Here is a 25,288-nt window from a genome sequence, read left to right on the forward strand (position 1 = left end):
TCAACATAATACCCTCCAGTTCCATCCACGTCGTTGCAAATGGCAAGATCTCATTCCTTTTGATGGCTGCATAATATTCCATTGTATATATATACCACATCTTCTTTATCCAGTCATCTGTCGATGGACATCTTGGCTCTTTCCACAGTTTGGCTATTGTGGACATTGCTGCTATAAACATCGGGGTGCACGTACCCCTAGAGAAGTGACCTTTTAAGATTGCATAAATAGGGCGCCTGGGTGGCTCAGTTGGTTAAGCGACTGCCTTCGGCTCAGGTCATGATCCTGGAGTGCCAGGATCGAGTCCCGCATCGGGCTCCCTGCTCAGCAGGGAGTCTGCTTCTCCCTCTGACCCTCCCCCCCTCTCATGCTCTGTCTCTCATTCTCTCTGTCTCAAATATATAAATAAAATCTTTAAAAAAAAAAAAGATTGCATAAATAATTACTGACAGAGCTGTGATAGGAACACATGACTCTTGACACCTAGGGAGTCTACTGGACAATATATAATGTATTAGCTCTCTGTTTTATTTTCTGTATTCTGACACTTTGACATCTGGGGCCTTTCTGAGCCCGGAGAGCCTGTGCCTTATAGAGTTAGCCAACTTATAGAGATAGTAAAGAACTTGCTTATCAGCACACTTGTCAGTTGCAAACTAACCACCCCAGAGCCCACATCCCTGACCACCTGCTTTATTAGGCTCTCACACTCTCAGTCACTATCCATCTGCCCTAATCACCCCAGGAACCAGAGGACCAGGTATCAGACAACAAGAGAGAGGCCCTGTGCCCCAAAGTCCACTGAAATTATTCAATCTCAAACCTGCTTACCCTATCTCACCTGCTCCTTCCCATGAAAAGCACAATAAAAGCTTGTCCTCATATATCCCCCTCCCACTGTGGCTCCTGACTGATCCTGCTGCCTCTCCGTGTGCCCCACCCCCACCCCATGATATGGTGATGCCCTGTCTTTTGGGACCTGTGAACAGAACAAACTGTCTTTTCATTGGCAGTGATCTCCTAATCTGCTGGCCTTGGCATAACTGAATAATAATTAAAAATCCATATATCAAAACACACAGGCTTCAGTTCTGCTACTACCACCAAATGAGCATTATGTGTACAGAGATTACAATCATTGCCTCTGATTTCGCTCCATACCAATACTGTATTGTCTTCAGTCATTCAAGTGGATCTAAGAGAGGTCAGTACTACACCTCTGTTAGGATATTATATATACATTGATTATTTACAATTCCCCATGGTTCAGCCTCTTAGTAGAGCAAGTAGGAGTTTTCTCTGCCAAGCACTGTTTTGTTTTGTTTTTTAATCAGTGTGAGAACTAGAAATATGGGGCTTTAATAATCAAAGTTAAACTCTTACTCATGTTTTAATTATCCCCCTAAACTATAGATGGAAGCTTATTCAACAGGCACAGTGCCTCTTGTCTCTATAAATCAAAAGGTGAGGGAGACAGATCAACATTTTAGGACTAAGAAGACAGAAACTGACACTTCTGTTTTTCAGAGTAGAACTTATTTTCTGCTCTGATATTATTACTCAGTCTTGTCATCTCTAATCTGACAACTACCAAGTTTTCTAGTAGCTTCAATGGATGGTCTGGTAACTTTATTTTTATATCTTCCTCTAACATTTACAGATGGTGAATTTCATACTGGTTTCAAGAAAACGTGGGCTGATCATGGCAGTTTCCTCAATATTTTTATTCCTGATATTATATTTCAACAGGGTAGAATTTGCAAAATGGAGAGTGCTGCTGGTAAATAAAGATTATATTAGTAAAGATCGATGCATCCTCAGAGGAAAAGGAATTGATTGAAGTGAAAAAGAATGTCTGTGGTGTTTATCTAAAAACTAACATTAGCAGAGCAAACCTCCTGGGAATTTTTCTGTGCCTCCACAGCTCTTCTGTTTGTAGATTCCAGGCTTTGGTGTCAGAAACACCTTGCATTTACATGCATTGACTCTTTCCTCTCTCCTGATATTTGGATAGCTAGAGAACATTAATAAACTCACTTTGGAGCCTGATGTATACAATCCACATGATTTTACATCTTACAGTAAACCGTAGAGTAGATGACCTAGGAGACTCAACTTGGTCAATTTTTCAGAAAATGTAGTCTCGTCTGGCTTACCTTTGTATGTAGTTTCTTAGTATTGTGTTGTGAATGAATGCATGATTTTTGGTTTGGTATGTTAGAGAGCAAAGACCTATTTTCTAATTGCTTATGAGCTTAAAATCCTCAAAAATCAGACGTAGAAATAGTATGGTCCTGGACATAATAGCAACTCCACAATGATAACCTCTTGGTCATGACAATGACAGTCTGGCCATCTGTTACCTAAGAGTTAATCATGGTCCTGAAATGAAGTCAATAGCTTTTCTTAATCCAGTCAGTTATTAAAACAACCAGTGGCATCAGCCTACAGATTTATTTCTATTATCAGAGGTAGTAATTCCTTGAGGGTTCTTATTTCATAGGAAATAAGGTAATCATTAACAAGTGATATGCTGGAACATGTTCCAACTCCCGACTAATTAAAAAGATTTTAAGCTCGAAGCAAGTATCTTGGAAATTTATAAAGATTTGTGATATTAAAAACTGGAAGCATCAGCAAGCATAATACAAAAAGTGAGGAGAAAACACTCAAGTCTGAGGTGTAGAAAGGAAAACCTCAGACAGGAGGTCTAAGAAAAGAATGAGCTTTGACAACAGTGGGCTACAGTGTCCAGGGGATTGGCCCACTGGCAGACGGGACAGGCACTGACCTTGTGAATCACCAGGACATGTAATAAACCAATATTGGCTGGCATTACTTCACTATCTGAGCTTATTTCTAGAATTCTCCTGGTTTGTCTAGCCCTTTTTATGCTATTATTTCAACCAAGTGATTATTTAAAATCCCTAGCCATGGCACCCAGAATTAAGGTCTTCTTTTCAACAAAGTCATACCCTAGGATCTGATATCTGGGAATAGATTAGCATCTGTTACATCTGTTATAACTACACATATTCTACACTCTTGTAAAGACTTCTCATTTTAATTCGAGTTGTATGTCTGCTTAAGAAACTTGTAACATTTCCCCCCATTTTTGTTTTTAAAAAAATTTCTATCTTACTGTCTGACCTAATAGAAATTAAACTAATAAATTTTTACCTTATTGTCAAGTTGTTAAAATGTGGAGAGTGACTATATTTTCATCTGTGTTGACCATTAATTATTTGCAACATAGTTAAGGAATGTTAAAGACTCACTGTAAACTGGTAGTACTGTTATATCCTGTGAACCATCTCAGGACCACAAAAAGTGCTCTGTGGAAACCATGTTTTCGAGGTCTGATGTTGAGGTGACTCAGATAAGAAGTCAGAACCAGAGGTTTAGATATAAGCAACTAGAAAAAATATACAGCAGAAGCAGAAGGTAGGATGGTAGTTCAGATTCTTCTGAAATAAGGAGAAGACTTTAATATACCAAACGGAGCTGATCCTGGATGATATTTGGGACATCCAGGACATAAAGAGCTGCTCAGTTCTACTTTAGTTAAAATTAGGCAGATGCTCTGAAATTCATCTGGTGCTTCCGAGTCCTAATCCTGGTGGTCTGAGGTTAATACTGAATATGGAGGGGTTTTAGATGCATTCACCTTTCTCAAACTTGGACACTACTTAAAGTTTGGCTTATAAATCTCTCTCTTTTGCTGAATGGGCTCAGGGAACAGCCTAAGAATATTTTATTGAATGTTATTTTCAGTGAACTTACTTTTATTTTTAAAAAAATGATAGACTAGTTTTAGACTAGTTTTAAGTTTATAAATTGAGCAGATAGCACAGAGGGTTCCCATGTACCTCCTTTCTCCCATGCTTGTAATTTCTGCTGTTATTGCCATCTTACATTAAATGTGGTGCTTTTGTTACCATCAGTGAACCAATATCAATACCTTGTTTCTAATTAAACTCCGTAGTTTACATCAGGGTTAACTCTTCCTATTGCACAGAAAGTTCTACAGCTTTGACAAATGTATAATGATGTACATCTGCCATTAACTAAGTGATTGTTTAGGTTGAGTGAGTGAATCAAAGATAATTTTAAATTGGCCATATGGCATGACCACAAAGATGTTTAAATCTCAAGTATCAGTTTAACCTTTTCTTTCTAAATAATATATGGAAGTTAGGCTAATATTATTTTGCAATAAAAAAAGCATAATATAGATGGCAGGGCAAAGAAAGAAAAAAAAATCTCCCAATAAGAAAAATGGAGTGCTTGAGTCCCCTACTTTACTTGGCCAGAGAGATCAAGCTACTCCCAACCAATACCTTTGTTAGAAAGTTCACCAGAGCTAGAAGCTTGCAGCCATGCAGCAGTGAATTGAAGTGGTGCATAGAGAAATGAGTACTGGGGTACTCTCAAAAAAAAAAAAAAAAAAAAGACTACTTACCAGCCAAGAACTATTCCAGATACTTTTAGATACCATGATTAAAGACAATTTACTCCATGCTTTACTGTTTCAGGTAATTTCCTGACTTAGGAATCAAAACTTTACTTAATTTGATACCATTAAATGCATGTCTTTAAAAAAAAACAGTTCAATCAGCAAGAGTACAGTAGGTTTGGTTTATTCTGTCCTTGATTTGGTTGATTCAACAGCAGTCCAACTTCATCAATAATTAATAAAGCTACCAGGTTCTTGTACATGGTTTTGTTATTGTCTTAGCTGGTAGGCATAATACCATTGGTTGGTTTCTTTTCTTCCTCATATAATTTTGGCTTTTTCAACTTCTTCCTTCCACTATATTTACACTTTGTTTTTATTTAAGTACTACCATTATCTTGGTTATCTTGGTGGTTATTGCCTTTTTCTGAGGTAATGTAATGTTTTTCCTAATTGTGATTTCACTAGAATAAATCTTTTCCTGTTTTGTTCTGGAGGCCCCTTTATCTTCTTCACCCACAGAATACCCTGACTTTAGGCCTTTGGGCTGTAACATTGAGTTGCAATAATGTGTGATCCATTAGCACATAGGTTTTAGGTAAAGCTGTTTTCTAGGACTCTGCCCACTGGAAACTGAATGCTCTTAAATTACTTTTTAGATGTGTCTTCTCCACCACCCCACCCCCCCCCTTTTTTTTTCCAACAAACTGAATCTTACTTTGTTAATTTCTGTCCCCATTTCCAGACTCTTTTGGGAAATTTACATCATCTTTCTTTCCACACTAGGTTTGTTTAACAACTTCAATTAGGAGTCATCAGCCAACATTGTTTTTGAGAAGTTCATCTCTTATTTCAGATGATTAATGAAGACAAAGGTTTTCTTCCCTTCTAACTCTTACAGAATTTTGCTTACACTGCTCTCTTAACACCTCCCAGACAGCCTTGTACGTGATTGGTTGTGTTTATTTTCCTTAAGAGATTATAAGCATCTTTAGGGCAGAGTATATGCAGCTTTGCATTTTCCACAGGGACTAGCATAATGCTTTTCACACAGTAGGAACTTGTTATATATGTGGGAATTACATTATTATGGATATTTGTAGTAAACTGTGCAAATGCCTCTAGAAATATTGCCATTCAACCTAACACACAGTCTGTGTTTTTTCTTCTCAATGTCTTTCAGCTGATGTTTACTGCATGTACTTATGCAAATTAATTTGAATTCACACTGTTTTTATGGTTTGGGTTGCTACATTATGTCTTTTAAAATCCAAGTACACAATAAGTGTTACATTTGTTCTAATCACAACATGAAATTCAATGGGGAAGTTTTGTTTTGTTTTTTTATTTTTAAGTTAATTGGGCATTTCCATCCTGGCGTTTAAGATTCTGATTGCTTTTGTTTCAAGTATTTAAATGCTTTCCCTTGGCATTTTCTAATTATTACATAAAACAACAGGGATATACAGAGCAGTGTTTTAGCCTTCACTCTTGTTTTACCACAGAGTCCAAAGTGGTTATGTTAACATTGAGAACTTTCTTCATAATTTCTGCCCAGTTTTCTGTGATAACATATTTTCCTGCTTTCAAATGGAAAACAGTTGCTGTAAAAAAAAATGGAAAACATTAAAAAGCATTAATAAGGAAATAAAATTTAACTATAACTTATAATTCAGAGATATCATCATTAATGTTTTAGGAATATATTCTTCCATTTTTTTAATAAAACTTTTTGTTTTATCATTTTCTTCCTTCTACTTAAATGCATATGTGAAACATTTTCGAGTTCTTAAATATTCTACAATAGCATTTTCAACATTTTCTTATTGAAGAAAATTTTGATATAATTTTGACGTTCTTTGTTTTGGATATAAAGGACTTTTTCTTACTCATACCCTTATAAACACCAGTGTAGGGGTGCCTGGGTGGGTTCAGTTGTTAAGCATCTGCCTTCAGCTCAGGTCATGATCCCAGGGTCCTGGGATTGAGCCCCGCATCGGGCTCCCTGCTTAGAGGCAAGCCTGCTTCTCCCTCTCCCACTCCCCCTGCTTGTGTTCCCTCTCTCGCTGTGTCTCTCTCCGTCAAATAAAAATTAAAAAAAAAAATCTTTAAAAAATTTTTTAAAAACCACCAGTCTATTACTGTCAAACATACTTTATGATAAATTACTTTTCAATAAATTGGTAGCCTTAAGTGTACAGAAAGGAACCCTGACTAGTACTTGGACTACTATAATAAGTTCCTGAAGTTAGATTGCTTGCTTGTTTACTACTCAGTCATTGCCATTGGTGAGCCAACAATCTGACCTAGCAGTTTCTAGGCACTGAAATTATGGTTCTTTGATGGAACACCATAATTAGACAGTTAAAAGAAAGGACAACTCTGTGCTGAGGCATTAGTATGGCCAGAGAGGAAGTGAGCAAATACCCCAATTTATGCTGTGCCATAGAGAACGAAGTGTATTTTCTTATAGTATTTCTATGGTAATGATAATGTAAATGCTGGTACTGAACTGATAAAAAATTGAGATGCAACTAAATTGGGAAAATGGGGAAAGGAGAAATAGGTGTCATAGTGTAAGAGTGCCATATCAGTTGTATCTGTTAAGATTAGGTTTGGTTGTATATAAAATGGAAATACAAAGGAGATAGACTTAAATAGATTGTAGGCTTATTTCCTCTCAGGTAAATGAGTTTGGGAGATGGATTGCCCAGATTGATCTGGAAGTTCCATCAAGTACTTGGAATCCTATGCCTTTTTTTTTTTTTTAAAAGATTTTATTTATTTATTCATGAGAGACAGAGAGAGAGAGAGAGAGAGGCCAGAGGGAGAAGCAGGCTCCCAAGGAGCAGGGAGCCCAATGTGGGACTCGATCCCAGGACCCTGGGATCATGACCTGAGCCGAAGGCAGACGCTCAACCATCTGAGCCACCCAGGCGCCCCAGAATCCTATGCCTTTTAAATCACTGTTTTGTCATGCCAGTGTGTTGCCCTCCTCCTCAAGGACCAAGGTGGCTTCTGGAGATGTATTCATGACAACTGCATTCCAGGAAGCAGGAAAGAGGAAGGGGAGAAAGAAACCTTCATTCAGAAAAATATTGAATCATGAGTACAGATCAATAAATTATCATAAAGGGAACTCACCCAAGTAGCCACAACCCAGGTCAAGGAACAGAATATTACCAGCATCATAGGAACGCTTCCTGTGCTTCCTCCCAATCCCCAAAGCGTCCTTCTGCTCTCCAAAGATAACCACTATTCTTGCTTCTACCATTGCAGATTGGCTTTTCCTATTTTTGCATTTTTAGAAATGAAAACATTCTTCTGTGTCTGGATTCTTCAATGTAACATTATTTTCTGTGAAATAATCTATGTTCTTGTAAGTAGCTACACTTCATTCAAGAACTTGGGAAATGTCATTTTACGTTCTTCTAGCTTCCATTGTTCCTGCTGAGAAGTAACCTGTAATTTTGAAGGTAATCTGCCTTATTTCTTTTTCTTTAAATTTCCATATAATTAACATACAATGTTATAGTAGTTTTAGGAGTACAATGTAGTAATTTAACAATTTTATACATTACTCACTGCTCATCACAATAAGTGTACTCTTAATCCTGTTAACTTATCTCACTCATCACTCTGGTAACCACCAGTTTGTTCTCTATAGTTAAGAGTCTGGTTTTTTTGGTTATCTCTTCTTTATTTTTTTGTCTGTTTTATTCAATTCCATATATGAGTGAAATCTATGGTATTTCTCTTTCTCTGACTGACTTATTTGGCATTATATCCTCTAGATCCATCAATGTTGTTGCAAATGGCAAGATTTCATTCTTTTTTATGGCTGCCATTGTATATGTGTACCACCTCTTCTCTATCATCAGTTGAAGGACACTTGTGTTGCTTCCATAATTTGGCTATTGTAAATAATGCTGCAGTAAACACAGGGGTGCAGGTATCTTTTCGAATTAGTGTTTTTGTATGCTTTTTTTCCCCCTAAGATTTTATTTATTTATTTGACAGAGAGACACACAGCGAGAGAGGGAACACAAACAGGGAGAGTGGGAGAGGGAGAAGCAGGTTTCCAGCAGGACTGGACTGCAACACCCTGGGATCATGACCCAAGCCGAAGGCAGATGCTTAACAACTGAGCCACCCAGGCGCCCCAGTGTTTTTGTATTCTTTGGGTAAATAGTAGTGGAATTACTGGCTCATTTGGTAATTCTATTTTTAATTTTTTGGGAAACATCCATACTGTTTTCCACAGTGGCTGCATCAGTTTGCATTCCCACCAGTAGAGCACAAGAGTTCCTTTTTCTTTACATTCTCACCAACACTTATTGTTTCTTGTGTTTCAAGACAGTGAGGTAGGCCAGAGACTTATGACTTAGCTGTAACCTCGGTCAAGTTACCTAAATACTCAAATCTTCTTTTTCCATCTTCTAAATAGGAATAGTGGTAGTATATATTTTATAAGGTTGTCATGAAAATCAAAATAATTCAAATAAGCACTTGGCTTACAGTAAATGACATGTTATTTTTTATTGCCTAATAAAATATTTTTTAATAATAAAAAAAGATTTTCACAGTAGCCACTAAATCTTCATCTTTGGTGGGTTATGCTCTATTTCCTTCTTTGGTTGGTTAGTTGGTTTCTGTTTTGAATCAATGCTACCAGAATTAACTATGCTTTCTCCAGATGTACACAAACTTTCAGCAATTTAATGTAAAGACTTCTGAGTGTCTTTGTAGTTCTCAGTGTAATTTTACATTTTGCAAAAAGGACAGTAGGAAAATTCAAAATGTTCACTAAATGCACTACCCATCACATACAAAATTTACAGGACATGTACATCACTAGATATGTACACTAAACTTTTGTTTCCCTTTCTCTTTCCCCGTAGTGGGCATGGATTTGCACAAACCTGATCAGTTCTACCAACTCATATTCAGCCCCCCTTATGCCCAATAGAATGTGTTAAATAACTAAAAGTGTATATGTCTGGTAGCTGAGAAACAGACAAAGAAGACAAGAAAAAATTATACTACTCTTTTAATCCCTTTTATTTTATTTTATTTATTTTTTTTTTTAAAGATTTTATTTATTTATTCATGAGAGACAGAGAGAGAGAGAGAAAGAGAGAGAGAGAAGCAGGCTCCCAAGGAGCAGGGAGCCCGATGTGGGACTCGATCCCAGGACCCTGGGATCATGACCTGAGCCGAAGGCAGACGCTTAACCATCTGAGCCACCCAGGCGCCCTCTTTTAATCCCTTTTAAACTCTTCTCCACAACTCTAATTATTGGTTCTTCATCTGATTTAAAGATAAAATGTGGTGTGTCATTCTCTAGGAGGTAAATATAATATTTTTAAGGTCTTGAGTCCTAAGATCTAGAAGAACCAATCCCTGTATTACAATAGGAACAGCTGCTTATATCTGGAGTCTCCTGTCTCCAGAGGTTAGCATAACATGAATTAGCGGCATATACCATTTAAGGTCAAATAAAAAAATTGTTTACATTATGGGTTTGTTTTTTTTTTATTTTGAGAGGAAAAAAAATTCAGAACCAAGAAAAGTCTATTCAAGAAAAACAGAAGATCTCTTTGAACTTGGGACCTGTGTCTCAGAGTATTTCTTATACCGTCACCATGCAAAAGGTGGCCTCAAGCCCTCAATTTTCAAGGGCCTCTGAAACACAGTTTTTCCTCCTACATTTCAATCTACTTCTGAAACACATATATAACCTCCTTGGTAGGAGCCATGTGCTAACATCACTATATCCCCCTGTATATGTAATATAGTGGTCTATGTGTTTCAAGTAAAATAAAGATATTGACTGACTGAATGAAAAAGCAATGAGCATAACTTCAGGCAACACATTGATTTCTTTATGCTTTATCTTGTCATATTCTGAACAGTCTTTTAACAGTTTGTTAAACAGGTCTGGCTACTCTTCTGCTCACTTCCATTTCCCCAGGAGAATGTAGGTAATGACACTTCGGTTTTACCTGACTCTGATACTTATTAATGGCAATTTGAACACGTTATTTCACCTTTGAGGTCTTCAGTTTATTCATCTATAAAAGGAAGATAATGGTTCCTGCTGTGTTGACCTCACAGATTTTCAAAAGGATCTACTAAGAATCGATATGAAAGGCTTAAAATCTGCCAGTATACAAAAGGAATGTGTTCATATTAGCCAAGCACTGAGCATGGGTCCATAGGCTGAGAAAGCCTTTAAGCAGAGGGTGCCTGTTAGGGAGTCCTGTGTTAGGTCTGCTCTTTCTAGGCTCTTCTTCCTCTCCTTAAATAACATGTAGTCACCCGCACTAGCTAACCAACACACTTCCCTGATTAGAGGGAAACATAGGGCGCACACGGACAAAAATGAGGGAAAGTAAAAAGTCAAACATTGAATTGAATACCAAATTGATTTTAGTTTGGACTTAAAAATTGTATGTTATCGGGGTGCCTGGGTGGCTCAGATGGTTAAGCGTCTGCCTTCGCCTCAGGTCATGATCCCAGCGTCCTGGGATCCAGCCCCACATCAGGCTCCCAGCTCAGCAGGGAGTCTGCTTCTTCCTCTCCCTCTGCCTCTACCCCTGCTTGTGCTCGCTCTGTGTGTGTGTCTCTCTCTCAAATAAATAAATAAATCTTTAAAAAACAAATTAAAAAATTGTATGTTATCAACATTTAGCAGAGCCATTCAAAATATGCACCAGAAGTCATTTACTAGCTTTGCTACAATATAAGAACTATGTTCTTTCCCCCTTGATCTCTCACATTTCTTCTCCTCGTCTATCTTGAATGTTTTTTCTCTGACATTTATGTTGTAGGCTTGAATCTCCACCCATTCTCCCTTCCCCTAAAAGGGCCAGGACAAACTTGATCTCTTTTAGATGTCCTCCTTAAGCCCAAGTTAATGGCTCACCTTGTTTTTTACTCTGCCTGGTATAGCTATAAGCAGCTTTTCCCAGCAGCTCTTCAAAGTACTAAGGGTGCTTGAAGGAGATATTCCTAGAGCAGGGATAAGAAGTATAGAAAGGGAAAAGACACAGAAGGAGAAATTAAAGTCTGCAACAAGCAAATATTCTACTGTATAAAAGTCTCTCAAGAAGTGATGTTTCTCTGTTGATTTTCCAAACAAATGGGCTAGCTGAAGCCTGCCGAACCACCTGTCTCCAGGACCCACATGCATTGCTTGGAACTTCACTTTCAAACATATAGCATCACTTCATTTTTTAGGACGTAGAGCTGTAGAAATGCACATATAACATATAATGGGCGTATTGTATAAATAAGTTGTGTGTGTGTGTGTGTCAGAAGCATTAATTGTGACAAAACTAGTACTCAACAAATATTTATGGGGCATTTGTTACAAGCCAGGCACTATGTTAGGTGTTGGAGATGGAACTATAGATAAGACAAATATAGCTTAGAGTGTATTTGCTTACACTTTTATTATAGAGCTTTTGGTTTTTAAGTAAGCTTTTCTGCTTTCCTTAAAGTACTTAGCAGCAAACAGATAAAGGAAATATACTACAAATATATTTGAATTTAATGTGTTGCTTTTCCCAGCAGTTATGACTTCTTCATTTACCTCCATGTGATGACTATGATACATAAGTAGTACTTGAAACACTGTCTGAACATGTGACCAGTCAATAAAAGTTAGGAGGAGGAGGAAGGTTAAGATGATAGAGTCAGAGAACTGTAATTAACTACTAGATTAGAAAATAGCTGTACCCTGAGATATGGGGAGGTGCAGGAAGTTGAAGAGGAACATTCAGGGGGCTTCGGGGCAAGTTCCAATATTTGCCATTTTCATTTGGGCAGATTAGTCTCTTGGGGCCGCCATATGCTCACTTATAAGAGGGGAGGATAAATCACATCTTCTTACGTCACTGGAGGCTGCATGGATCAAATAATATAGTGTATGTGTTAATAATTTTGTGAGTTGTAAAAGTTCTATTAAATATAGTGGTTAGTAAAGATTTATGCTGAATATATATCAAAGTATCAGTAGATCCACCTTCTTTAAATGTAGCTAATGTTTTAATAAGAAATTCACACTACTGAATGCCCCAATTCATTGGAAAATGTGAGATCTATTTTTATTTCTCAGAATGCAAACACAAGGGATGTCTGAGATAGGCATATATTTCTTTTGTGGGAGGGATAGATGCTTGGTTGTTTGGAAAATGGTCCATGCTGGTGAATCTGTGCCATCTCTGTCATCTCCATAGCAACAAGCTCTGATATAACAAACAGAGGGACTTGATGGAGAAATCAAAAATAGCTCAGAGATATGGTAATGGTAATTCAAAGTTACTAGCAAAGTAAGAAAATTGTTTCCATGTAAATAATTTTCTCCTCCACTTCTGTTCTTAATGTGAAATTCCTCTTTGAAAGTTATTTGTTACTGTGGTTCTTAAATTTGAAATACCATCTATTCTTTTCTTCTATTAAAAAGTTAGTTGTTGCAGAGTGAAGCATTTTTAGTAAAACAAAACATGGCAGGCTTATAATTCCTGACTCACTTAAGGGGACATGTGGTATCTTGTGCAAGATAACATTCTTTGGTTCCAGCTGTGGTTCTAAGAGTAAAGTAGTCAGGAATGGATCTCACTATCCTTGACTCTTTGGCTGCCAAAGTTAGACTGTTGAGGAATAAGTGGACTGCTAACCAGATTGTATTGTATGTCCTTGTCTGTTTTGGTATTTTTAGTATTTATCGACTAAAAGTGAATAGTAATAATAGTAGACATTTACACAGAGCTCACAACATGCAAACAATATTCTGGGAGGTGTGTGTGTGTTCTCATTCACTTTATTGTGACAATACTTTATGAAATAGGTACTATTATTATCCACAATTTACAAGGAACAGAGAATTTCAGTAACTTGCCTCAAATCACATAGCTGGTAATGTAAACAGTACTGTTTGTTTACTCTAGCCAATGGTAATTTATTTGGTTTGTTATCTAGAGGATCACCATCTAAGAATTATGATAGACCATGCTGTAAGTAGTGTGATATCCCATTTTAATGAGGGATGATGAACCCTTCTTTTTTTTTTTAAGATTATTTATTTATTTATTTGACAGAGACACAGCGAGAGAGAGAGCACAAGCAGGGGGAGTGGGAGAGGAAGAAGCCGGCTCCCCGCCATGCAGGGCTGGATCCCAGGACCCCAGGAACACATCCCAAGCCCAAGGCAGACACGTAACAACTGAGCCACCCAAGCGCCCCGATGAAACCTTTAATACATAATTAGGTTCAGGGAAAAGGGAATGAGCAATGTTTTACCTAAATAAGAAGGAACAAAGAAGGGAGATATAGTATCTTTTGGTTCAGGCCAAATCCCTCTGCTGAACTTTGCAATAACATTGATAGCTACCATTTACATAAAGCATCTTTTATGTGCTAGGCAATATAATGCATGTTTTCTATATATTTCTCATTTAATTCTCACAATAGCCTGTTCTGTAGGTGTTATTTTCATTTTACAGGTGAGGAAATGGGGATGAAAGGATTTTGAGTGAGTGATGGAATGATAGAATTGTCCAATAATTTTTTGTTCTTTCAACTGGGCTCAGAAATTTTTAAAAGTTCATAATGGTGGGCAGTCCAGGGTTTAAATCATAGGCTGTTTGATTCCAAACTCTAGAAAGTGATCAAAAGGAATTGATGAAATTTACTTATGCAAATGACTGGGTGCTTCTGCAAGAATATTTATCAAAGTAAATAGAGTGGGTGGATGTATTTGAAAATTTATCATGTATGATTCTTGCCTTGCCTCTAGTAGATGCCCTGGAGTGATAACTTATTTCACTCCTTGTGTATTCTACTGTATCCCAGAGTCTCAGAGTTCACCCCGCAAAAATGGCAAATATGCCTATTTTTTATTTTACGTTTATTCATTCATTCAAAAAAAATCCTTATTGAACGCCAACTTTGACCACACACCATGCCAAGTTACAGACATACAGAGATGACTTAAAACATCTTCCTTGACCTCGGGGCACCAGAGTGGCATGGTCGGTAAGCATCTGATTCTTGGTTTCGGCTCAGGTGGTGATCTCAGGGTCATCAGGTCAAGCCCTGTGTTGGGCTTCACGCTCAGCATGGAGTCTGCTCAAGATTCTCTCTCTCGGGCACCTGGGTGGCTCAGTTGGTTAAGTGACTGCCTTCAGCTCAGGTCATGATCCCAGGATCCTGGGATGGAGTCCCACATCGGGCTGCCCCTGCTCAGAGGGGAGCCTGCTTCTCTCTCTGCCTCTGCCTGCCACTCCCCCTGCTTGTGCTCTCTCTCTCTCTGTCAAATAAATAAATAAAATCTTTAAAAAAAAAAAGATTCTCTCTCTCCCTCTCCCCCTGCCCCTCCTCCTTGCTCTCTCTCTCTAATAAATAAATCTTTAAAAAAAGTCTTCCTTGGCCTCAAGTTGCTCATAGCTGAGTGGATGGGATGATAAACAAATGATGACAAGTGAACATGTCAGACAAACACTCTCATGTGGGGAGTTTGGGAGTGGTAAGGGAGGAATGTCAGACAGGAAGTAGTGTCTGTGCAGAGATTTAAAGGATGAATTGAACAATTTTTCTAGGTAGTCTGGGTATGGAAGCTGATTTCAACCATAGAGAAAAGAATGAGATGTTAACATATCAATATACAGAGAGAAAATAGAACAAATCTGCCTTGCCTGAAAACTGATCACTACTCTGAGACAAGTGACTTTTTATTTTTGTATCAGCATCACTAATTTAATGCTTCTGATGTCTCAAGAGGATATACACTTGCAAGGCCTTTTGCAATAATACAGATCCATGAGAGAATTGTGGATGATTTCTCATTGTTTTCTACTGGTCACGCTTAAGGACATTTATCTGTTTCATGAAGCATATTTCAGGATTGTTTGTCCTATATGTTGCAAATGTAAGTATTTTAATTGGGAAGGTAGAAAGCTCAGGATGTACTGAAGTGTAATGGTTGAGTTGCAAATTGACCATTTATGATGATAAACTTACCCACCCAGACCTCCTGGCAAATTGTAATTATCCTTTCAAGATTCTAAGATTTCAAGACACTACTTCCTTTCTGATCTTCCTTTCCTCATCACTGAAGGGTCTTTAGAAATGTTATCTTTTATCCCCCAATCAGTGAAAGTTTGTGAAATACAGCTATTTCTTTCAGCTTGAGGAACATCATCTTTTTTTTTTTTTTTAAGATTTATTTATTTATTTGAGAGAGAGAGCGTGGGTGTGCAGGGAAGAGGGGCAGAGGAGCAAGTTCTAAACAGACTCTGCGCTGAGCTCAGAGGCCAACATGGGCCTCCATCCTACGACCCTGAGATCACCACCTGAGGTGAAACCAAGAGTCAGATGCTTAACCGACTGTGCCACCCAGGTGCCCTGAGGAACGTCATCTTCTAAGTGAGGAATGTAAAAACAAACTTGTTTTCTTGACTCTTTTCACATGGTCATCATGTACAATCCTGATTTGCCTCATTTTTTGCCCAGTCCAATCTCTCCCTTTGTCCTCAGAACTCTTTCACTTGTCCCTGTCTCCTCAATCTTAATCATCTGTTTTATTGACAATCCTCTGTCTATTCATAAATATTTTTTCTCTACTCCCCAGTGTTTATGAATAATGGGCTGATGGGTAAATTACTCTTTTCAGAGCTTCCCCAAATTGTTCTTTTAGCTGCTAATAAATTTCCTAATCCATTGACTTCATACAATCCAGTGCTCCTGGGGTGTTTGTCTGGAATCAGACAATTCTAATCAATGACACCATACAAAAGCCAGATCCCTTATATTTGTGTGTGAGAGTGGGTGGGCTGGAGGAAAACAAGTCTTAAGCTTTCTAGAATCTTTAAATTTTTGAGCCTAAAAAAAATTTAGATATCGTTTAGTTCAGTCCTTTCATTTTAATAAAGAACAAACAAGCCCAGAATCCCACAGCAATAGGGAAACCAAATTAGAAGACGGGACCACACGCTTCAAGCTGTGCCACCAGGTCTCCCAGAGCAAATCTGTTGAAACCAAGTGGGCTTGGCCTTTTGTAAAGTGTAGAGGTTTTTTGTTTGTTTGTTTGTTTGTTGTTTTATTTTGTTTTGTTTTTAGTCCTTTAAAGACCTGGCCTGAAAAACACTATCCAGTCTGATTTAGGTCTGATTGTTTTCAGTGGAATGCAAGGAAGTAGGAGGAGACTACATTTCGAATTGTTTAGTGATGTCCTCAGTTTTGAAGCACTTTGCAGGTCAGAGAAAAGAGACACACATAGAAATTAGGTTCTTAAATATAATTCCAAGGCTATTTAAATTGCATGATTTAATACTATGTAAGGAAAAGGCGGGAGGGCTCAAAAGAAACTGAGGAAATGCTAAGGAAAGCATTTTTTGGCCTCTTAGTCTCACAATTGATTTCTGAGTTTATACAATGAAATGCCGTATGATAGAATTTACTTAGCCACATCACCCTGTCATTTACTTAAAATATTTATTTATTTTTCTCTCTCAAGTCCTATCATTCATATGAGAAATATAAGGTCATTTTTATTATGTTCTATAGTAATTAAAGAAAAATTTTTTCCCTATCCTAGAAAGACCAAATTATGTTCTCCCTTTGGGACTCACAGTAAAATAATGACCTCATAATGGGTTACTTTGCTCTTCTCTCAGGCCCAGAACACTTTCCTTCCCCTCACTGGCTCTGAGATCTGAAAGTTGCTTTTTATTTTCCTCTGTCGCTTCTCCTGAAACTTCGGGCCTTCTTCTGAGTGGCTATAGAACATGGAAATACACTTGCTCTCCTCCACGGTAATTTCCCTAAGGTATGGAATTTCATTCCTGCCATCTGAGCAGTGTTAAGGGATTTGGATCACTCCTTCAGAATTCATAGTACAATATTTCACAGGAGGATGCAGAAAAAATGAGTCTCATACCTAATTCTATGTAACAGCTGCAGTGGGAGTGGAAATGTAGAAGTTAGAGTCTAGGGGAGAAACTCAATTTTAAATTTGGTAGGTTGCCTGCTGCTAGGGTGAACGGAGCATGAGTCTAAATGTAGCCCTACCCTTTCTGGATGTGTCCCAGAAATATATCCGAGGATATTAAAACACACCTGGAACTCATGAAACAAGCAGCAATGCATTCATTTAGCCACCTCAATGGAGGTGGGGCTAAGTCGTGTCTGTTAAATGTGTTTTTTTATTTTTCCAATGTTCACTAGGTGTATAATACATGTGTATGAACATAAATACATACATATATCTGCCCCCAAGTAATCATTATGGGCGGTTTGTAATTTGCTGCTTTTATACAGAAGGCAGCTTTTAGAGTGCAAGTGTTAGTTAGCTATTTTACATCTTAAGGCAAGTCACTAGGTGAGGGCTGATCCTGCATTCCTTACCAGGAAACTACTCAGCAGGAGTTTGGAGGCAGAAACACATATAGAAATTATACGGCCTCAACGTGCATTTGACTCTCCTTTGGAGTTGTTCTTATATGGTGACTAGGGAATCTGACCCTTAAAAGCCAGATTTTCAAAATAACTCCTCCTCGGGAACAATCATTAAAACTGGCCTAATGGATTGTTGAATACGTATCTTGTAACTTCTATTCTTTATGTTCTGTTCTTTATGTCAGTGAAAGTCTAAAGCTGTGGATGAAACTGGAACTAACATCCAAGGCAGCCTTGAAGTGGAGAAAAGCTCACAGACATGGCAGGGCTCATTCAAAGATAGTTCATCTCTGGTTTGCTCCCGTGGCTGAAATACCAGCCTCACTAACGGCTTCAGGGCCCAAAGACCGTGGCTGCAAGGCTTCTTTGGGGGTGATGCAAATCCACTCAATCGTTATCAAAGTGAGCTCCGTGTCTGAGGTATCTTTTATGTTTTCCCCCAGTACATACGAGAGAATTGGGGGGAAGAAAGGTAGGAGAAAAGATTCCATCCGAAACTCCTGGAGAGCTGCATGGGGCTCTCTCTGACAGTCACTAAGGTTGCTAAATGGGGGTGAGGGAGGGCACCACCTGTCCATCTGACTTTGCAGTATTAGCCAGCTTCTGTGGGTTTTTTTTCTCTGCATCATAGTCCACATAGAAACTGATTGTATACGGAGAGCACGCTGGGATTGAAGAGATCTCTGTTTCGGCGCCTTTGTCACATACGTGCCGCCGCGTACTGGGTAGAAACCTGTGCCTTCAGAACGGACTACAAGCCGTGTCACTTTGGGCAGTTGATAACTTGGCTAAGGTACGGCTACTGCGTATCATATTGGATACCTTGCTGCTGGGCAGGCAGGGAACTAGGAGGGCTTTGGGTGTGGACCCACTCAGTTGGGAGGCCTTCATGTAGAAGATCCTTCTGTGACCCCACCCTGCTTTCAGCGGCTGGCTCCTCCTCCCAAGGGAGTGTTAACGGTAGGGGTGCAGTCTGAACCGCTAAAGCAATGGTTGTAGAGCCGTAGAACCTCGTACCCTGGAACCCCCCCACAAGAGCAGGCAATGGGGCAAGTCTAAAATGTGGACTGGTGTGGATTCCATGACTTTCTTTGCCCTGTGTAGACTCATGACATGCACTTAACTTTAAGGGTTATTTATAATTTGCAGAAAGTTTTTCAGGAGTGTTCCCTCATTTAATTTTCACAATAACCCTATGGGGTGAATATTATTTTGAAGACTATCTTGTTATTTTGCTGATGATGCCTCAAATGTACTTTTTTTCTTCCATGTTGTTTCAACAAACAAACATAATTTAGCATAACACCTGTGGCCTGCAGACCTACCCCAAGACATACTGCCCCAAAGACATCATCATCCTAATCCCTGGAGGTTGTGAATTTGTTAAGGTTACATAGCAAAAGGGAATTAACATTGCAGATGAAATTAAGGTTGCTAAATCAGCTACTAATCCCTGAAAATTGGGAGTTTATCCTGAATTATTTGGGTGGGCTCATTATAAACACAGGGAGTTTAGAAGTAAAAGAATGGGCATAAGAGGTCAGAGTGGTGCTGAGAAAGACCAGACCCCCTGTTGCTGGCTTTGAAGATGAAGGAATGGGCTCAAGAGCCAGAGAATGTGGGTGGCTTCTAGAAGCCAGAAAAGGCAAGAGAACAGATTCTCTAGCACTTCCAGAGGGGAACATAGTCTTACTGACATGTTGATTTTAGCCCAATTAAACTTGTGCAAGTCCGCTAACCCACAAATCGGTAAGGCAATAAATTTGCACTGTTTTAAGTTTGAGGTAATTTGTTACAGCAGCCATAAAAACGGACAGATTTTTCCACACAAGTGAATGGTCTAGGTAATTACAGTATAATAGTTTGATTGACAGTTTTAATCCTTTAGATGGAAATATCTGTTAAATATATTTTACATTTCTCTACTGCATTAAACAGGATACACTGATCATAATTTAGCTTTCCTAATAATTGTGGAGCATAGTTATGAACATAAAAACTTGAGGCTGCAATAGTAGAGATGAATTCCTGGAGCTATTGATGTAGGAAGGGCTGTTGGCCATTATACTAAATAAGCCTAGCCCAGTTTTTTTTTTTCTTTCTTTCTTTCTTTCTTTCTTTCTTTCTTTCTTTCTTTCTTTCTTTCTTTCTTTCTTCTTCCTTCCTTCCTTTCTTTCTTTTTTTTTAGTTCTTGAGTCTCATTTCTCCTTGTCACTTCTTTCTTGCTGCTGGCTGTTCATAAATTTCTACCAGCCATGCCCAATAATGCTTATAATCTGCTTATAACCAAACTTGTTAAAAAGTAACTTAAAATTATATTTAATTGAATTCAGAAAATATATTCTGAGTGATACACACACACATACATATGTATTTTTTTCTAATACTCTTGGTTTTTCAGAGGGTTGAACATAATATGAATGCATCATCTGTCAGCTATTCAGTATATATTTAATATTCACTAGGATCCTGTGAGATAAGTGAGAGACTACTAAATGCATAATTTCTGTGGGTTTATCTCTGTGTCTGACCTACTGGTGATAACATGGTATTTTAAATCAATAGCCTGGAGGTCAGGGCTGGAGGCTCTGAGATGCTTGCAAGTTCGAGACCCTGAAAAGCCTGCATGGTTGAGAGGTTGAGAGACAACACAGGTCAGGCTGAAGGAGAAGGCAGGCCTGTGATAATGAGTTTGGGTTTTATTCCAAGAGGAGAGAATTAGGGAGAGAAGAAACATGATTTGAGCAAAAGATCACTTGACTACTGTGTAAAGAATAGATTGGGTGTGGGTGGGCAGTGGGCAGTAAGCAGGCGTGGATGAGAGGAGAACTTTAGTAGGGAAGCTGTATGAGGCAATCCAGACGACAGAATGGTGGCTTCAGCTAAGGTGGTAGCAGTGAACTAGAGAAGGGGATGGAGTCAAGATAGACTTTGGAAACAGAGCATTTTATCCAGATCTTAAAGAAAAGGGTTATGATGTTATGTTGGGCATAATATTAGTGTAATTTAGTGAAATGGGGAGCTCTAACTTAACATAAATCATGTTTAGCACAAGGAAAAAGCCCTAAATATCATGGCAGAGGTACATATAGTATGAAAATCTTGACAGCATTTAAATCAAGACTGACTGTTGATCTCAGTGTCGGAAGCTTAAAATTGGGCCTCTCAACAAAGCTGGAGAAGCCCATCCCTTTGCTGTCCCGTCCCCCAGAATATCCTTTCTCCTACTATTCCCAGTGCCGGAGCTCTGACTCTTGAGTCACCACTCAGGCAGGCCAGGTAGAATCCTGCCTGCTTTCAGCTCTGCAGTAAATACCTATAACCCATGAGCCCTTCCAGAAAAGCTTGGAAATCTGACAGGAATGTTTACATAAATCTTGACTTATAGAAAATCAGTTTTTGTTTGAACGTATTTTGAGCTCTAAGATTTAAATGATGCTATCTCAAGCTTAAGAAAATCTAGAAAACTGATATATCATTGAGTTAAGCAAAATATGCTTCACATGTTGAATTTCAGTTTATTTGAAAGTCTCTACACCTACTAAAACAATTGGTAGGATTCATCATTTTTCTACATTAAAAGTATTCTAACTGATTGCCAAAAAGAAAAGAATTGCTGGTTTTTAAAAACCTCTAAAAATGATAACAATAGAGAGTAGTCACAAGAAAGAAAACTTGAACGTCCTTTCTAAATCTTATCTTCCAAATAAGCTTAGATTGATTTTTTTTAACGTAAACAAAATCAGATGTTTTCCCCTACAACAGTACTCTTCAACAAATTGACATTCACAAAGAGTGCTTTGTTGTGTTCTAAGAATTTTAAATAAGTAATTAAGTCAGTGAAGTAAGCCTGTACGCATGTGGAAAATAACCAATGCCCAGAAGGTGACTCAGTGAGTGCCTGTTAACTGAATGGCCTCTAAGCCTCTTGACTGGAAGAGTTCAACCATGGCTGCACATTAGAATCCCTTGGGCAGCTCTGAAAAATGCTGAGTCTTGGGCCATACTCCAGACCAAATAAGCAGAACCTCTAGACGAGGGACCGGGCATGATTGTTTTTGAGTTTTTCCAATGCTCCCGAAATGCAGCCAAGATGGAACCACGGCTGCATGATCAATGATATTTTACTTTCAGACATATCAGGATTACTTAGGTGTTTTCTCCAAACTTACATGAATCTTAGAGAACTGGAATTCAGAACTGTCTGGATGAGAAGTTCATTCCATCAAGGGTACAAGGAAGTTGGCACTATTTGCTGCTTACTGTTAGAAAGAGGGTGTGTACCACGTGATTGCTTTGAAGACGTGGCTAAAAACAACTCACCACCCCCTGAACAAAGCCACTTTCTCCATAGGTCAGACCTGCTTGGTTATTACAAAGAAGGCAAGACCTTAGAAGTACAATAAAAGAGGAAGCTTAGTAATTACTTACCTGTTCCACCAAGTTTCAAGACACCTAAAAGTGGGTGAACAAACACTGGGTACTCAGGAACTTGGCTTCCACACAAAACCCAGTGCTTCTATAAACCAATGATCATGGGACAAAGGAGGAGGCTGGGATTGTTTCTAACTGGGGAGAAAACTCCACTCCCATTAGAAAGATACTCCCGCCCCAGTACACACCCCACCCCCCACACGACTCTACATTTGAAGAAATTGATATGCACAGGAGATGAAAGCATCCTTTATAAAGGAATACTTGAAACTATTCAAAAATGAAGGTCACAACTGAATTCCATTTTCTCAGTTTGTCTGAAGTACAGTAATCCACATTATGGTAGGCTCATTGAGCAAATACAAATTGATTTTAACAAATGGGCGAAGGAATATTACTTCCTCCACCACTAGCAGTGATTATGTGTTTTGGCCTCTTTTCTATAACTACCCAACATCTTTTAAAGTTATTATTCAGAGTTACAGGTTAACAGAGGGTTTTGTGTGGCTGAAACTGGTAAACATCTGGGAATCCAGGTGCTCGACATTTAAATTCTCTGTGGCAGAAGTGTTCCTTCATCATATGAAACTGTCACATTATTATTTTGCCTAATGATACCATCATTATCATATTCACTTGAGTGACAAAATGCCAGAATCATGCTCATCAATTTTCTGCTGTGTCCTTCCAAATCAAAGAACTTTTTCTTTCTAAATCTATCGAATTAGCATGGTGGGCTCAGGCAACAGAGTGGAGTTTCAGTAGTAATATTCAAAAATTATATGCCATCTTAGGCCATCCCTGTAATTCATGCATTAAATTTAGTACTGCCAAGATTTAGCCATTTAAGCTTGAGTTGTTCTAAATTTAATTATGTGTGTCAAGACAAATATTTAAGTCTGAAAATTTCAACTGCAAGAAATAAGAAAAAAGTAAACATAATTTAGAGAGGGAGGATAAGAAGAAATATTCTTATTATACCAATCTGCTAACCTATATGATTCTAATTCCTTTGACTGAATTAAAAGAATAAATTTGTTTTTCATGTATTTAAAAATGATGTTTTGTATGCACACATATTAAAGCAAGTATGGTTAGTAGAAATTACATGAAAAATAGTTACAAGTGTTGAATGTCTCTAACTATTTAACAAATGATTTGGGGAGACTGAGTAAAGAAAGCAAAAAGAAAAGCAAGATACCTTAATTGTTAGGGACTTGAGTTGGAATCAAATAACATGAGTTGAATCTTGGCTCAGCCACTTGTATGTGAACTGGGCAATTATTTAATTGTTCAAAGCCTTATTTCAGCGCTACCCAACTTACATGTTTGTTGTGAGGATAGGAGTAGACAACATTTCTGGCACATAAATGCTCAGTGGTGGTTAGCTATTAATAATAGCAAGGATTACATTATATTATTACATATCACACTATATTACATTATATTAAATGATATATTGTTATAAAGTAACTTTATTCCAATTATAAGAGATACACAACAGAGATGAATAGACAAAGGGTATCTAGATTTCAGCTAACATTTGAGAGATACTTTAATAATATTAATGTAAATAAACTCCAAACCTGCAGGTTGATAGGTCAGTATGGTGAGATGATTAACCCTTAGATAACTAGTTGATATTAGTGAAATTGAACTAATTAGGATCTGCTTCAGCTCAACTAATGGCACCATCTTAACACCCACCCAGTCATGCAAGTAGGAACCTCTTGGGCCTCTGAGATATTTCTCACTCCTTCCCTGCTCTTCACCCCAACTGTGAACTCAGACAATTTCATTGGTTACAACTCTTGAAAACCTCCAGACTCTTCATTCGTCCCCATTCCTCTCTCCTGCTCTAGTGTCACATTTACCTCTCCTGCCCTGGGTCTCTGCTTTTCTCCCATTCTCCTGCACACACTGTCTCTCGAATTTCTGGGTTAAGAGCTTTCCTTCTTTCCTAACACAGTTGCTCTCTCTGTCTTCCCTTCACTTCATAGAAAGTCCTTATCTTTCTTTCCATTACAGGATAGCTGAAAAACAAAATCCTAATATGAGAATTAATTAGTTAAAATCATTTTTTGAGCACAGTTTTACTGAATTCCCAAATTACTGATTTTCTGTTTCCCGATTAAAATTAGTCTGTGCAGTTAAACCCTCTGGTTTCACACACATCTAGAAGATCAAGTGACATATGCAGAAGCCCTAGTTGCTAATGATTCTTTAATTCCACTTAAGTCAATACAGAGACATAGGTTTTACCAGCATAAAAACAAACTCAGTGGCCTTTTGCTATGTATCCAAGAAGAGATCTCAAGCATGAGGTAGGTGGTAAGGTAGGTAAGGTAGGTGGTATGGCACTTACTAGCGTGGGTTGTGGGGTCAGACTGCCAAATCACATCCATTCTCCCTGGAGCCTTGGGGATGTTAGTCACTCTTTTTACTAGAGATGCTATGAGAGTAACCATACTAAATGCTCAGCACAGTACCTATTCTATTTTCAGCATCCTGTGACTGGTAGATCAAAATGATGATCCCATTCTGTGTCTTCTCAGAGTGTTTGTATGTGTGAATGTGTGTGTCGGTGCTTTAATTTTCCCTTCAGAGGTGATCTCCAGCACAATTCCAAAGAAAGAATGAAACAGGAGGGGAAAGGTACTTTTAAAGGAGTAGGAGGAATACATATAAAGGTTTATAAATCTTTTTTATAAGTCTATTGTGTTGGCTTCCTGAAAATTTCCATTCATAAGTAATATTTATTCATTTATTTTAAAATATTGTCATAAATGGCTGTTGAGGGTCTACTAAGTCCACTGTTCCAGCCACTGGGGATACCGCAGTGAAAAGAAACACAAAGTTCCTTTCCTGGTTTACATCCTAGGGGAGGGCGATCAATAAACCAGTAAATATACAGTATATCAGATGGTGACATTGTAA

The 25,288-nt window shown here is 38.2% G+C and overlaps 1 protein-coding gene across 1 annotated transcript in view; it reads left to right on the forward strand.

Annotated features, from left to right (window-relative positions):
• SLC13A1 (solute carrier family 13 member 1) overlaps positions 1-25,288 on the forward strand; it is a 113,430-nt gene that overhangs the window by 21,245 nt on the left and 66,897 nt on the right. The window lies entirely within an intron of this gene.

This window comes from Leptonychotes weddellii, chromosome 12 (assembly GCF_054177405.1).
Source record: "Leptonychotes weddellii isolate Sample4059 chromosome 12, ASM5417740v2, whole genome shotgun sequence".
NCBI lineage: Eukaryota > Metazoa > Chordata > Mammalia > Carnivora > Phocidae > Leptonychotes > Leptonychotes weddellii.